Source organism: Pempheris klunzingeri, chromosome 13, assembly GCF_042242105.1.
Source record: "Pempheris klunzingeri isolate RE-2024b chromosome 13, fPemKlu1.hap1, whole genome shotgun sequence".
NCBI classification, from domain to species: Eukaryota; Metazoa; Chordata; class Actinopteri; order Acropomatiformes; family Pempheridae; genus Pempheris; species Pempheris klunzingeri.
The window spans coordinates 23,962,006-23,979,476 of NC_092024.1; the positions used below are offsets into that span (position 1 = coordinate 23,962,006).

The following is a 17,471-nucleotide window of genomic DNA, read 5'->3' on the forward strand; positions in this document are numbered from 1 at the left end:
CCGGTACATTTGTAATTCACATGCTCACTCATTGTTCAAATACAGGTGTGTCGACAGATCGGTTTTACACACTGCGATCAAAGGTTACTGTGATCAAATAAGCAGCAGACATGCTGGACCAAGACGAGAGGTTTCAACACGTTAGATGGAGATAACGTAGAGTAGTAATGATTCTTCATGAGTCATTTTGGACAAAAATTTGAATATTTTACCTTTGCTGCACTCTGTCAGTCCACGTTATTGTTTAAAAGCACAAGTCTCCTTTTAGATAATGAAATGCTGGGATGTTCTCTGTTTACAGACTGTGTGAATCAGTCATGGATGCAGTTTGTTATGTAGAATTTACACACTTCTCCTCTTTGAGTTTTTCTCCACTGAACAAGGAAGTAATTCAGCACAAAATCTTGACCTTTTTTATGATTACCTTTGGATCACTGGTGAATTTCATTTTCTCACATGAAGGCGTTCAGTGAAACTTGAAGGTCTGTGATATTTCATCCCCAGCAGGTGTTTTACACACGGTTGTTAATATGACGGCAGCCTGCGGTGATTAACTGATTAACTTCCTGCTGGCCTGCGGGTAATAAATTCCTCTGATGAGCCTGCTTCTGTAACCTCTGACCTTTTTTTTTTTGGAAGAAGGATCCAGTAAGTGAAGCTGAGTCATAGCTTTTGTTTCGTGTTTCCCAATACGTCCAAGTGGATGACTCACCAACTCTCCGCCTCTGAGCAGCGAACTGGAGCTCATGGTCGGCTGAGTTTTAACCACATGTAATAAACCACCAGCTGAGAGGCAGAGAGGTGATGGGGAGCTCTTTGTGTGGCCTGTGGTTTCTGAGCAGATAATGTGTGTGTGAGAGAGAGAGAGGGCGGGGACAACAAAAGCATAAATGTGTGTTAGAGGGGATGTTTTTGTGGTAAGTGTGGTCTCACAGAGGTGAGGCTGCGTCTGGGCTGTTTCTTATGGTTGCATAAGATGTTGGTGCCAAGACACGTACACTGTGTGTCAGAGTGTTGGTCAGCATTATGGAAAGGATCCCCACAGAGAGAGACCTGGAAGATCCTTTTGGTTTAACCACAAACAGCCGTTATATCGCTCTCTGCACACACACCAGACTACATTCACTAAAACAGGGATTTAACCTCACAGAACACAGGAGCTGCTGGTCTACTGCTGCCTCCATCACTTAGTTTATTTATGTTATTGTGTGCTACACAAATGTTGTGTTGAATCCAAACTAACTCTTTAACGCACCCAAAGTCACACAATAACTCAAACAAACTAACTAATTAATCCAGCAGTCGACCAGCAACTCCTGTGTTTTATGAGGTAAAATTACTGTTTTTGTGAATGGAGTCTGGTGGAGGCTCAGAGTGTTATTCTAAGTGTGTGACAGCATCATGGAAAGGATCCCTACAGAGAGAGACCTGGAAGATCCTTTTAGTTTAACTACAAACAGCCGTTATATCGCTCTCTGCACACACACACCAGACTCCATTCACAAAAACAGTAATTTTACCTTGCAGTGTGAGTTACTTGTTTACTGGATCCGATGTAACCCTTTAAAACAGCAGATTTAAAAATACAAGACTGAAGCACATTTCTTTCCATTTTAGACACACACACGTATGCAGCATTACATCCTGCTAGCCCCTAGTCTTAATCTCCTCCCCGTGGATTTCCTGGTCATCGACTCTGAGACATTAAGAGATAGGGAAATGTGTGTGTGCATGTGTGTTAATATGTGTGGTGCCTGTGGCTGAATATTTGATCAGCCACTCCTTCATTACTCCCCCCTCCGTCCATATCCGTCTGTCTCTCTCTCTTTTTTTTCTGGTGAATAGGTGAAGCGGGGACTCTAACCTCTTTCATCCCCGCCCTCTTGGCAGACTCTGCTCTTTCAGCCTCCCTCGCTTGCTCGCCCTTCCGTATTACGTTCCATTTGTTTGTTTTCTCTGTGTCCTGAAGGAGAGAGAAGGTCTACCCTTACAACATTGGAGAAATCAAACAAAAACCCAAAGTGGACTGGACTCTCAACAGAGAGTATCAGTTGGCCGTGCGTCTCCACGTGAAGCAGACACCGATTGTGACCCAATACAGGCTTAGAGACCACCAACCGGGAGTAGAAACAGGAGGATGCAGACAGACGTGGCTGCCCAGACATGAACATATACAGTATTTGGTTCCTGCCGTGACAGGGGGTTGCACACAGAGATCCACTTCCTCCTCCAGTGTCAGAAAGAGACTTCTACTACGGGAAAATAGCAAGAAAATCACATACTTCAGTTCAGCTGATTAGGAACAATCAGATCCCCCAAATTAGAAATTAGTTTAAACTGCATTGCATTGAAACAGAATATGTAGCATCAGTATAATATTCTCCCTGCATAGATGACACCCGTGTATTAAGTAGCATGTATGTGTGATATGTAAGCACGTTTTTGTTCTTTAGCTAGTAAAGCTTTTCTAATTGAATTTATACAGAGAGAAAGAGACGGACTTCAGCAGTGTCTGAACCAGAACTGGGTGATTAAAAAGATATGGGTAATTATCTGGATATCAGTTCCTGATTGCTAATATCTAAGCAAAAATTTAAATAAAATAAACTGTATTATGTTAGTCAAATTAATGAATTATACATTTTGTGGAAGAGACTGAATAGTTTTTAAGTCTGTTTCTTCAACTTTCATGTGGGAGGTAAAAAAAAACAGCCTTTACATTTGAGAGAAAGCTTTTTATACGTTCATATTTATGTAGATTATGTCAAACTAGGTTGTGATCTTGCCGACTTGATTTTGATTGACTGGGCTGATCTGTGCGCAGCAGCAGGCGCTTCCCATCGCCTGGTGGACAGGTACCATCTGTTGGGCTCAGTCAAGTCAGCTGTCGACCAGCAGCAACAGGAAGATATGCAGAAGAGAGCAACTACATCTTAACTTGAGCTGTGATTATGTTTTCAAGCAAATTTTCACAGGTGTAGCTTCTTAATGAAGATTTGCTGTTGCTGTTTGTATTATAGGATAGTAAGTTTCTTAGGCTTTGTTCTGTTTTTGGTCAGAGGAAGCCATTTTGGATGTAGTAAAGTGTGATTCTCACATTATCATGAGCCGAACAGTCAGTCGATTAATCAAGAAGGACGATGATTGTCAGTTGCAGCCCTAGTTGTATTTAAACAAAGAGAGGAGGAGGAGGAGGAGGAGGAGGAGGAGGAGGAGGAATGTAGGCTTGAACAGCTGAGACTTGGCAGAGAAACCTGACTGTCAGTCCACTCCTCAACACATGTTGGCTGTGATGAACATTGTCTTTGTTTGCTGAATGAAAAAGGAGGGAAGAAGAAGAGATTTAGCTGTTTTTCTGTTTTCCAGACATTTCAGTGCAGACCTACTGTACATGAAAACATCCTAAAGAACGTTTTACGTGGACACACACAGTCTTCAAATGGAGCTGGTATACTTTGGACACATTATGGCCTCTCTCTCTCTCTCTTTGCTTCACTCTGTATATTGCTTAAAGTGAGATTGCCAATGCAAGGATTAGATTAAGGCAATTGGTTATGGCCCCTAGTGTGTGTGATAGTGTGTGTGTGTGTGTGTGTGTGTGTGCAGCAGAGTATTATGGAGGGACAGACGAGGCCAGTCTGAGCCGGGCCGGAGGCTTCAGTGGGCTCGGGATGGATGGTGTATGTGTGTGTTAAAATGAACCAGCACACTTCAATTCAAAGTGTGTGTGTGTGTGCGAGTGTGTGTGTCTTGAAGGCAGGTTGTGCAGAGAGAAAAAGGAATCGGGGTTAGAGAGTGGCTAGTGCGATGCCACCTAGCTCCGAGGCAGTCATCTGGTCTAATGGGGCTTGTGTGTAAATGTGTGCATGTGCGTGTGTGACAGGGTGAGTGTGTCCTGTGGCTGTATTTGAGCAGTCCAGTCTTCCATTAGTTTGCCTTGAAAAGCCCTTATGTTGCCCTTCTCTCTCTTTTTTTATCTCTCTCTCATGTTTTCTGCCACGATGCCGCCAGCGAACATGTGAGCAGGCTGAAAACAAACTAGCAGGCAAAGTGAATTTAAAGCGAGCGACGGAGCAAAGTGACCATGATGGTTCGTGGACTTTAATGTGAGCAGTAAGAGGATAATATTTGAAGTGGAGCTTAAGATAAATCAAGAGTACCGTTCCCTCTGCCAACTCCAGTATTTCTTTTTAATTGGGACACCTTGGATTTACATCAATAAAACAACAAAAAATAAAAACTGTTTGTTCTCTGCTGAGAATCTTAAAGAGCTTTTTTTTTTCTTTTTTCTCAGTTGGCTCTCGCGGTGTCTTCCTTTGCAAATAGTTTTGGCTTTCTTTACCCAGATTTTGAGATATCTTTCTCTCATATTTCTATCTCCACCCCACCCTAACACGCTTGAATGGAATTTAGTATGTGATTCTTTGCTGAAACTGTGTCCCAGTTACAGAGCACAGCGTGTTTTTGCTAGAGCTGATGATAAAAACAGTTTATTTTTTATGTTGTGGGTGAACCAGCCCTTCAAAAGGTGGATAATATGCACATATAACCCCCAAAAAATCAGCATACAAACATATCCACAGGCTCCACGGTTAATGCACAGATTGCACTGGTTGGGGTCATAAAAATTAACATTATGATTAATAGCAGATGGGCTGCGGGTTGGTGAAATAATACATCATTAATGAGGAAAATATTAAATACCTGCAGCGATCCCTGTGCATCAGAAACAATAATTGTGTCTCCCCATTAAGAGAGATGGCGGGTGCATTCACGTATGAGGCGCAGCAGTGTAACTTCGTTGATTATTTAAATCTCCAGACACACCGACAGAATCGGTCAGGGTGTAATTAATGTTAATCAATGTTCTGATGTTTTTCTACACATCCAACAGTTCTGACACACTCAGTCCAGGTTCATACATTTATATTGTTTATAAAGAAACAAATTATTCTTCTTATAAACCCTGAGCTCCACCAGAGCTGTCTAAGAAACTCAGAAGCTATTTTTTTTCTATATTCTGGCTAATGGATTTTTAATTTTCTACTTAAATGTTCTACAATATTTGCTGCAGTGACAGTATTTGCTGTACTGTACGCATGGAAATGTTCACCTGCTGCTTGTCATAATTTAAACGGCAGCACAGTCGTACAGACCAATAGAGGTAGTATTGTTTGCGTGGGTGCGGGTCTTTAAATCAGAGAGAATAACTAAGCGGGTGGATTATTTATGTTTATGTGCAGATTCGGATGTTGTCAGAACCGATCTGCTTCACAACTAATACAAAAAGTAGAGGAAAGAAGTACTTAAAATAAATAAGTGAACGGAAAATTAAAGAAGCACTTGTTTCCGAGCTTTTACTCACTGGGGAGATCAACAAGGTGTAAAGTTTGGATTAGAGCAAAATTAAATACTTCTCTTCTTAATTCAATATACTTCTCCAAAAGTTGGGTGAAGACAAATATGGAAATTTCATATTTAAAGATCTGAATGTTGGAATCTGGACAAACATCATGTGATTTATACCGAAGCTGTGGAAAATACTTGACTCTGATTGGCTGCTTAAAGTCTCATAATGAAGCACCCCAAACTTTTCTGCTTATCTTTGCTTGGGGTGGCCCAGCTGCATCCGTATCAGATAGATAATAACGCCCAATCAGTCACGTTTATGTAATATTGTAATCAAACGAGGCCGAACACAGTGTTGCTGATGAGAGTAACCTAAATCATCAGCAGGACAAACCTCTCAGAGTCCAGACTGAAGCTGTGATGCTGTAACATAACGTCTTTTAAAGTGTTCAATAAGATATTATATAACTCAAATATGGTGAAGTGAACATTTTTGACATGTTCATTCCCTCGAATCTTCTTTGAAAAAGTTTTTGAGGAGTGAAAATTGACAGGTAGGTCTGCACTCAAATGTTTCCTCTTCTTTTTTTTTTTTTGATTTTCAGCTAAAATTGAAACATTAAGATAAACTCTGTCAGCCTTTAACTTCCTTCCATTTCTCTGGCTGTTAACAAGGCAGCAGTAAAAATGTCCCGGCTCAGTGGTAATGTCATGCCCGTCTCAGCCAATCAGGAGCGAAATGTCACCTTGTTTTCAGCTGCAACTGCAGTTCTCGCCGATCAGTGTCATTTTGAAGGCTTTGAATGATCGTTTCCCCGAGTTTGGTCCAAATGGGATCAGCAGTGGGTGAGATTCTGTCTGCTGAACACGTCTTTATTTTTAGCTTGTTTTAAGCCTCAGTGTGACTGGAGTTTCTACTCATGTCCTGATTTAGGTGGTGAGTGTTTTATAGCATTTGTCGCATTAGACGACATGTGCTTCTTGTTGGCAGTTTTCCGTCTTTAATTGGATAGTGAGCGAGGCGTTAAGCAACCACAGAAACACCCATAATTGGTCGAATTTCAAAATATGTTGCCGTCAGCTTTTTATGCACAGTGACGGACACACAGGGAGGAACACGATGATTTAAAAACAGTAAGAAATGCCATTAAAGGGAGTCAGAATTAAGGGCTAAACAAGTAGCCAAATGATCATTTCCATAATATTTCGATTGGTTGTTAATTTGGTTATTACAGCCAAACTAGAGGGCGCTGTTTCACCATCGTTTGGTGAGACTTCACACTCGTTTGGAGGACAAATTTTGTGTTTTTGTAGACCAGAGTAATTTATCATGTTGTTGACGATTAGACATTTCAGAACATTTATTAAACAGAGGATGGCGACAGCTTTAATTCTACTGTTCAGTTTTTCTCTACAGAAGTGTGGTAGCAGCATAAAAGCGTTGCCAGGTGAGGCTGGTTGTCTCACCTGTGATCCATTAGGAGTTGTTATGAAACTATGGCTTTAATAAAACATTGTAAATTCCTTCATTTTGCTTCTCATCACAGAGAATAATTAAAACAAACAACCATGATTCTCACTGATGGTTGGAATAATGAGACAAGCAGTATTATAGAGAAGGTGATTCTAAAGAAATGAAAAGGTAAACATGTTTTTATCAAATATTTTTCGCTGAAAAGGAAGCTTGTGTGTAACTACAAAGACAACCAGCCCCGTCGTGGCGGTGTGTAGGAGTGTTTGATGGTTAATAACTTGCTGTTAGAGGTTTTAAGAATTAAAGGGAAGCTAATTTCAACCCTCTAATGATTCACGAGTTAAAAAGCGTGACAACAAACCCCGGTCTCCCCTTCAGGCCACAGCAGAAATCACACCTTTGCTTCAGTGATCATGACCGTTTCCACTAAATCCACGACTCGTATCGTAATACCAGTGTAATAGCGACAAAGATCTCAGCTCAGAATGTAAAATAAGTAGCGGAAAATGGAAAAGTGTGGAGAGGATTTTAAAGTCCTGCCGTTAAAGACACGTCGGTCTGTCGCCCTTGTGAGAGAGCCAGTGACCTCATGAGCACCTTGCTGCAGGCTTAACACACACACACACACACACACACACACACACACACACACACACACACACACACACACACACACACTCAGCAGTCGTCGTGTGTGGTTCTGATGATGCAGTGGCTTTGATGAAGGTCTCTGGAGGGCGTTTAGTCGGCCATGTTGTACAACACAAGGTGCTGACTCCCTCTGTCCCTCTTCTCTTCTCTCCGGCTCCTTTGCAATCCTTTCTTTCCCCCCATGTCCTCCTCACCCTCCTCTTCATCCTCTCACCCCTCTCTCTCTCTCTCCCTCCAACCTTTTTTATCTTTCTCCTGCCCTTCGTCCTCTCCAGCTCATCATTATCTCCTCTCTCCATCCTCTTCTCCTCCGCTCTTCCCAAAATAAATCCGTGGAGTGTGTTTGTGTTGCCGAGTGCGAATAAGTCACAGAAAAGTGCAGATGTTTGTGTATAAGAGAATTTGAGGTATTTGTGTAGATGTTTGTCCTTGTTTTAAAGCCGTGCCTTTTGTCGGCTCTCCTCGACGTCACTATAAACTTTAAAGGGGAATTCCACCATGTTTCTGTATCACATCATGTTCAGTAAAGCTCAGTTTCAAGCTTCACAAAAATCAAACAATAAATGAATTGATAAAGAAAATAATCAGCATAATGAAAATAGCCATTAAAAATAATAAAAAATCAGCAAAAAGCAACTATGAGAGTTAAATGCTGCTGATATAATTATCTAATAATGTACCACATATGATATACTATACATGGTATATCCTTATTTGTACTGTATACACAGTTTCAGTGCCGGACTTGACTTCTACTTAACTAAAGGATCCGCGTACTCCCCCCATCATAAATACTATATAAAAAGTATTTATATATAAAACAGTTTGTGTTAAAATACTTTTAACAAATACAATCTTTTATCTCAGCCCCCTTTAATGTGGAATGAGACTCAGTATACCCAGATTTCCTCAATATTTAAACGCGTTAATAATTCAGTTTTCTGTTAAACATTTAGTGGAACAAAGCACCGGCTTGTCAGTTTGTGTTTCGGCTGAACAGATAAAGAAAAGAGCGCCACCTATAGAAACATCTGCAGTCAGAAAATGGAGACGTGAACCTCATTTTCATTCATAACGTTATGTTTTATGTGCAGAGAAATAATCACTGAAAGTGCTGAAATTAAAAAAAGGACAAAACAGAAAGTGTGTGTGTGTGTAAATAGAGCAGTAGCTAGGTAGCTGCAGCCTGATGGCTCTATTTATAATACTGGCCCATCTGTCTCACTTACATTAGAAATTAGTGTGTGTGACTGTGTGGGTGTGTTGTTGGCTGCTCCTGTCGCTTCCTGAAAGCTGGACATCTGTCCCACTGTCAACACACACACACACACACACACAGATCTGGGCAGCTCAGACTGTGGGGAGGTCAGTGTGTGTGGTTTGGTGTTGGCAGTTTTGTGTGTTTTTATATTTTGATGGTAATTATTGAAAGTTTAGTTTAGTTTAACAGCTGTTTGGACTGTTGTGCACTGTGAATGTAAATGAAAGGTGACGTCACACAAACCTGCAAACATGTGGATTGTTCTTTTGTTTACAAAGGAAGTAAAGGTAGTTTTTACACCCTTTTATTGTGAAAAACAACCACAGGAAGTGTTTGCATTATTGGGGACCCAGTGATCAAACACCATGTTCTTACATAACCAGCTTGTGTTGCTGCTGTTTCTCCCGCTTTACGTTTTGGCAACACAAATTGATTTACATGTTATACAAATAAAGCAAAGTTATATTTGCAGACAAAAAGGGAGAGAGAGAGAGAGAGAGAGAGAGAGGGAGGGAGGGAGATCTAAAAATAAAGAGGAGGCAGGTGAACCAAATGAAGAAGCACAGAGCGATTGAGGGAGGTGGAGGAGGAGGAGGTGGTTGTGTTTATGTTAATACCTGGCTGCTCACCTCCTCCTCCTCCTCCTCCCTGCTGCAAGAGTCTGATAACAGTCCTCTCCTTTCCTCTCCTCTCCTCTCCTCTCCTCTCCTCTCCTCTCCTCTCCTCTCAAATGGAAAAAATTGTTGCTGAGATTCAGGCAGACAAGATGTAAATGAGACATTTATGCAGCAAAGATCCTACTAAACATCTCGCTCCGTATCAGCCACACTGCAGTCCGCCTTCATCCCCTCTCCGTCTCATCTCCGCTTTCTTTTTTTTTTTTATCAGCTGTAGCATTTTCGCCGCCTGCCTTAAATACCGCTCTTAATTTCCTCACATTTGAGCTGCGTTTCAAATGATCACAGAAACGGGTCCAAACGACAAAATGCTTCGTGTAGGTTTTGTTCCTTGGCTCTCAAAATTATATTTAAATAGCAATTTGAAAGCCTCTTTTTGTGACATGTCTTCCATGCTTCATAGATTCACTCTGCACTTCTTACTTTAGTCATTTTAGTACTTATCTCAGATTATTTCCCTTCAGACTTTTAAAGAAATTATCTTTTGTATGATGCAATTCCAGCACTTCACCTTTTTAGAGTGGTTGAAACTCCCAGTTTGATACTGATGAACACCTTTTCCCAAATCTGATGATCTGATATTTTATGTAATGTGTTAATTAAGTAATAGGTTTGTTGTTTTGGTTGGACTAAAGCTAAAAGCACTTCGCTGGCATGATGGCTTATGTTTTGCTTTCTGTAAAGTAAAGCTGCAACTAATTATGCTCATTACCTGCTGCTCTTGATGATTATTATTGTCGTTTAATCAATTGGAAAGTATTAAAAAGCAGTGAGAAAAGCCTGTTAGTATATCCTAGAGCCTAAAATGACTTCACGGATGTCTCGTTTTGTCCAACCAACATTTCTATAAAGAAAAATATTGAATTAACAGAACGTAAGACCGAGGAAAGCAGCAAATCCTCTTAACTGAGACTTTGGAAGTACAGTATCACATAAGTCGATCGAATAATCGATTAATAGACTAACCGTTGCAGATCTCCTGTAAGGGGCCTTCAGAAAAGACAAAGGAGGGTCAGCATCAATGCAGCACGAAATGCTGGATCCTACATTTCCCACAATGCAACTCAATGGAGTCACTTTTCTAGTTTATGTTGTTATAATTCTGCAGTCTCAGTGCCGGAGCCGAGATAACCCCGATGATGTGGTTATTTTCTCAGTCTCCAGTGTCCTGAGGGCTTCTTGATATCTCCATCGGTGGTCTTAAAGAGTGTTAGAGTAAGACGATTTGTCTCTGGAAAGAAAGTGCTCACCTTAGGTCATTAGTTTCATACACATAAAGCTGCACTCCTTCCCTAACACACACACACACACACACACACACACACACACACACACACACAGCAGCAGAATGACTTCCAGACCAGGAATCTCGTCTTGATTCTCAGCCCGAGGATTGTGGGAAAAAGCCGCGTTTGGTGTCCTGTGGGGAAAACGAGCTCTTTTCACCTGCACATTCGTCTTCGATGTAGTCGGAGTCGGCGCACGTTGGCGTGTTCCATCCCATCTATAATCAACGGGATGGGACCTTGATGCCCTGGATAGGAGAAACTGGAGCATGCGGGCTGGGATCTGCTGATACGAAGTGGAAGATCCCTGTAGATCCTGTTTACTGTCAGTGTCAGTGTGTGTGTGTGTGTGTGTGTGTGAGTGCAGGATGAACTAACACAATAGTAACAAGCACAGAACAGCAGGCTGTTGCCATGTGTACTGGTAGATTTAAAAAAAATCTTTACCCTTTAGGTTTATACTCTACTATTAAAGGGACAGTTCACTAAAAAGCCACTAACCTACAACTATAAACCTGTTTACTTTAATTAAATCTGAGTTTATACCAGCATACTCTCTTCAGATCAGGGTTCTCGTTCATCAAGTCCTGGCCCAAATGACTGCACGATTTACAGACGGTATATAATCACAATGAGGCTGCGAATGGCGTGTAAGTGATCAATATCCCTGCCAATATTGGCTCCATGACCAGACCTTTCTCCGTGTGAGAATGTGGGTAATATAAACACCTTTTACTGCCTTTCTCCAGTTTATAGAAAGATCAAAACAAGCATTGTGTAAGTCCATCTCTCACCACTTCACCACCCAGTCAGCTCCAATACTGTTGCACTGTTGTTGTAGGGACTATTTCCAGTGGCGGATTAATCCACATTTGGTGCTCTAGTGAGGCGTGTGGTGGTCTGAGTCAAGAGAAACTACAGTGTGTGTGTTCGTGTTGATGAAGGAAGACGCCAGGCAGAGCAACAGTGAGGCTCACTGATGTGATTTTAATAGTTTTTGGCCAACAATGGAGCTCTGAGGCTCGGAGGAAGACGATATATCAGACTTTGACAACAAGACAATACAGAATATTGCACAACTCTTCCCCTGAATAAAGAACTTGCACAAAATTGAATATAGTTGCGTTAAAAGAGGATGGTATTTGCTTAGAAATTGAAAAGAATCTGATGCCATCTATTGATTCGTGACAGTTTTTGATCCTCAGTGCTGCAGGTTTGTACTCTAAGAAGACAAGATGGCAGCTGTGTTTGCTCGCTCACACCTCTCTCACCGTGCAAAAGATATTTTCTTTCCTTGTACAATATGTCTTTAAGCTGCACTTATTACTTGAAATTAGTTTTCTCCTTGAATATATTTGAATAGTTTTATGTTATTGTTGATATTTATCTCCTTTTTCCTATTTCTCTGTTCAGATTTAATCCTTAAAAAAAGCATCGAGGGCATTTTTATCTGTGCGTGTGACAATAAAACGACTGAACCGAACTGACTTTTGATGCCCAGCCCTAAATGGCACAATAGAAAATGCAGCACAAAGCATCAAAGCCTCAACACCATCAAAGTACACAATGTGGACTAATAAAAAAAGGGGAAAAGCACAGCACACAATGGCAGGTTAGCATGTGATGTAGTGAGCAGAACATTGTTGACTCTTAGATCTCGCTGTAAATACTTTCCTGTAGACATGATTCTCAGCTAAACAGTTCACAACCTCAGCGTGTAAACACACACAGTGTTTCCGTGTGCGGCTACTTTGTCTGTAATCTGATTATCTCTCAGCACCGCCGAGCCCGTCATGTCAGCACCTTAAAGTCATTATCTTAATGGGAATAGCACGTGTAACAGTGGGACGTTTGTGGGACGAGTAAACACCTCGGTGTGACGAGTCATTATCAAGCCGCTCGGGGTCAAGGGTCGGCACGCACGGCAACGCAGATGTCTGTCTGACAGAAACGGCACAGTTCTGCTTTCAGCACTCGGCCTCTTTGAATGAATCCCCGAACAACAGCGGGGATTATACAACTTTGTTTTTAGAGCGTGTGTTTGGATCTTTTCCTCGGGGCGAGAACAGTGTTCGCAGTTATCACAACAGCCAGTCTCTGTGTGCGCTGAACACTGTAGGAGTTATTTATTTTTATAGGAATCACTCAGACTTTTTGTGTTTGCATCTTTACTCCATTATTGAACTCATCAAACTTCACGCTGGAACATTTTATCTGGTTTTCACAACTGTTTTCTTGAGCTTGATAGTCGACTGCTTGTGTTTGTGACATTTTTCATGCAAAAATTAAAAAGAATTGATTGTTTTGGGTTTTTGAATGTAAAAATGTGCAGCTTGTCTTTGTTTTGAATTATAATACATTTAATATCTGGGGTTTTTGACTATTTGTTGGACAAAGGGAGACATTTAATGAAGCTCAATGCTGTGGTGAACATTTAGCACTATTTTGTGATGTTTTATAGACCCGACAATTAAACAATTAATCAAAATAATCAGTAATCAAACTAATGATAAGATGCAGCCCTGCAAAACAGTCAGAAAACGGTCACTCAGTTTGGTGTAAAGTGTAGATAAGTAAGGTTAAAAGCTGAGTTGTACCATTTGTCCGAATAAAGAGGGATGAAAGAAGATCACACACACTCATGACAGTGTTTGTGCTTGTGTGTGTGTGTGTGTGTCCCTGCCTAGTAAAATAAGAGTTAAAAATAGCCAATGATTGACTTTCACTTATTGAACCAGCTTCCTGTCTCCCTCCCACAGCAGATGGTTGTCACGGCAATAAAATGAAAGGTGGCAACTGGCCATTAGGCAGACAGACAGACAAGACAAGACAAGACAGGTAGAGTGAAACAGCCTTGAGATAAGATAGAGATATAAAGATGGAGAAGGGGAGTGAGAATGAGTGTGATGAGAGGAACTGAGATACTGAGTGTGTGTGTGTGTGCGCCAGGATATTAGATCATATCACAGCAGGCCGAGTCTTATCAGATCCCAACATGCAAACATGAGCTCCACTGCTAACTTCCTTCCCCTCAGGTTTTTTTGTGTGTGTGTGTGTGTGTGTGTGTGTGTGTGTGTGTGGTTTGTGCTACATCCTGTTGGGAATCAAATGTCCTCAGAAGGACAGAGAGATGTTACAGGGTGGTGACATTTTGTTACAGGGTGTTTCAGGGGTCATTTTAAGGTCAGTGGTGAGCAACGCTGCGTTCAGGACATTCAAAGACGAGTGGTAAAAAAAATGAACTCACAGTGTGAGAATTGTGCACATAAATGGTTTGTTTATTGATAGTTATCAGTGGATTTTTACAGATCAATGTATGCCTAATGAAGGTTTTTACTCTAAAAAAAAGTACATCACTTATTTAAAGGATTTATTTTCTTATTTTTTTCTACGTAGTTTGGGGTTATAATGACTGCTCTCACAGGGTAATTGAAATCGTCAAATCCACCAGACTCCACTTACAAAAACTGTAATTTTACCTTGATAAATATGGGAGTTGCAGGTCTGTCGCCGCCTCGATTGGTTAGTTTGTTTGCGTTATTGTGTGTTATAAATATTGTGTTGGATCCGAACAAACCCTTTAAAACACCAAAGTCACACAATAACACAAATAAACAAACCGATTGAGGCAGCGGCAGACCAGCAACTCCTGTGAGGTAAAATCGCTGTTTTTGTGAATGGAGTCTGGTGTGTGTGCAGAGAGCGATATAACGGCTGTTTGTGGTTAAACCAAAAGGATCTTCCAGGTCTCTCTGTAGGGATCCTTTCCATAATGCTGTCACACACTTAGAATAACACTCTGAGCCTGTCAGTGGATCAAACAAGCACTTTTAGTGGAGCCCATGTTTAAAAAGTTTTGATGTATTTCCCATTGAAGCAGGTCAGTGAGCTATGGATGAATAGAGGGACAATTTGATTTGATAGAACAGGTAAAAATATACACTTATAATGACTTTATCAGATAATCTTTTTATCTCTTTAGTCACCGCTGTCCCACGGCTGGAAATGAGCCGTTTTCCAAGAAGTACATATTTCCCATCTAAAGCCTCAGAATAGATCATGAGATTATGTTCAACTCGAATGGCAGGTTGACAAGAAGCCAACTGGTACAAAGAAAACGCATTCAAGTAGGACACAGTATTACTGAGGACAGCTGCAGCGTATTTGATTTAACATTCGGGGTCTGATACACACAGGAACATATTGCCTTCCAAAGGTTACAAAGATTAGATAGTGACTGACGTTTTTTCTTGACTTTACTGCTTATTGTGTCGTCAAAAGTAAAGAAAACTCGAACGAAAAGACAGAGAAGATATAATACAGTGTTGGCTGATGCATTGTAAGCTATTTGTAACTAAGAAATGTTGGTTTAAACTTAGAAAATCTGACTTTTCGAACGTCTTAACGTTCAGTTTTACCGTGAAAACATGAAACTCTGCAGTGTCGTTGCTCAAGCGGCATTTTAAATTACACGACTGTGACTCAGAGGCTCCAGATGAGCTCGAACATTGTCTAAAGGCGGCGCTCTGCTATGTAATTAATCTGATATCAGCGTGTCATCTGGCTGAAGGTCGACGCTTTGGGCTGTTAGCTAAACATGTTAAACACACGGCAACAGAACATATTTAAGGCTTTCCACCCACTCTCTGATTTCTGAGCTTATATATTCTGCTGACTGTGTTATGCACTGCCAACACACACACACACACACACACACACACACACACATATATATACAAATTAGGTCGAGTGGATTGGTGATTAAACTGAGGTCATTTAGCTAAATCGCTGCTTTCCTCAGATTTCTGAGAGTTTAAAGGAAGTATTCTGTCACACACACACACCTGAGTCACCACACAGACACACACACACACACATATTCAGGAAAGACACACATAGTCACACACTGACACTGATAAACACACAGATACCAATGAACACACACACACACACACACACACACATTCTCCCACAGTTGCTCACACTTGACACGATTTACTTGAATCCATTAAAGCTGAATTTACATAATACTGTCTCTGCTTAACTGCCTCTGCAGGGACACACACACACACACACACACACACACACACACACACACACAGGCATGTATACTGCAGTGTGGATGACCTTGCAGCAGCGAAAAGAGCACAACTACAACCTTTACGGTGGTTGTGTTATCGTCCTTGCAGCCAGAACACACATTATTGCCCTAATTAAGACACTCTGTCTCCATATGTGCTGGTCTGAGATCAGCTGTCAGCTGCCAGCTGGCTGTTATTTTCACCAACAAAACGCTGCTCTCAGACCAGCTGAAGGCTCCAACACAACATAACCAAACTGTTTATTTACAGTCGTAACTGTTGCTGCTGGAGACAACTGTGAATTCATCTCCTTTATTCTTGTGTTGTGGTGCAGAAACGTCCGGTTGGTTTGTCAACTGATTAACTTTACTTTAATTATCGGCTGATTATTACAGATCAGCACACACAAACTGAAGGTTCTTTAAAGAATAACTTCGGTATTTTGAAACACGGGTCTTGTGTTATTGATATTATTTGTTGTATTAATTAATTTACTCTTTTAAAATATACATTTTACAGTTAAAATGACCAGAAACAGCTGTGGCCAGACTCCATTGACAAAACAGTCATTTTACCTCACTGAGCCGTCTACCACTGCCTCGATCAGTTGTGTTATATGTGTTACACAAATATTGTGCTTGATCTGAACCCTTTAAAACGACGCTGGAGACAGTTATGAAGACTCTTTGTGTTGTAGAGCAGAAATGTCTTGTATTGTTTCACAGTCTTTTGGCGTTGAATCATGAGCAAACCTAACCTCATATTCTTGTGTATTGTGGAGCAGCAGGTTGCATTGTCCTGTATGTCATCTTACTCTGATTGATTTCATATTTACATTAATACGTAAAGATATTAAGCCATATAAGTAAACAGACACATAATGATGTCATAAACAGACGAAAGCTCAGCTTAACAAACCACACAGTCACATTAACACTAAAAGCCAACACTGATTCCTGCAGCAAACAAAGAGCCACGAATGCAGGACAGATTCTACATCAAGGAATTAAGACATGATGTAAGAAAGACACAAAGAATAAAATAATCTGATATTGTATCCAGTAACAGAAACAGGAGAATAAAACCAGTCACCAGTAGCTCTAAAGTCAGCTTGTTTGCCTCCTCCATCTTTAACTACCCACTCACTTACTTTCCTTTTTTCCCGTCTGTTCTCTACCTTTCATGGATAATTATAAGCTTCAGAGCTACGTGTAGCCGTCCTTTTTTCCTGCTACTCGGTGATTATGATGCTCTTTTTGATCAATAGTCTCAGAGAGATGAGCATTATTATTCAGATAATTTATGTTTCTGTTTTAATAATGGTCCCGCGCGTCAGCTGAGACCCTTAAAATGAACTAAAACACCCCCGGAGCACCGTGAACATCTTTTAATCGTCCTTTCAGAAGATGCACAGGAAACCAGTAATTACCAAGAATTCAAAATTAGTCACGATAAACAGTGAACACAATTTCAGAGGCTGTTAACGCCCGGACAGAGAAAGTTCTGAGAAAGTTCTGGAATTTATGGCATTAAAGTTTTCAGCCTTAATCCAAAGCAAATCTGCGCTTGTGGTTACAGAAAACCACATTAGATGAAACCTATTACGCAGCTCGTGTTGGCCCATCTGTTTGAATTCTTCACATTTCTGCGTAACGAAGCTTAAATTCCTGCCGAATGAAGTCTGACTTGTGT

General features: G+C 40.9%; 1 protein-coding gene across 1 annotated transcript in view; it reads left to right on the forward strand.

Annotated features, from left to right (window-relative positions):
* Positions 1–17,471, forward strand: part of arhgap5 (Rho GTPase activating protein 5) — a 54,561-nt gene that overhangs the window by 22,929 nt on the left and 14,161 nt on the right. The window lies entirely within an intron of this gene.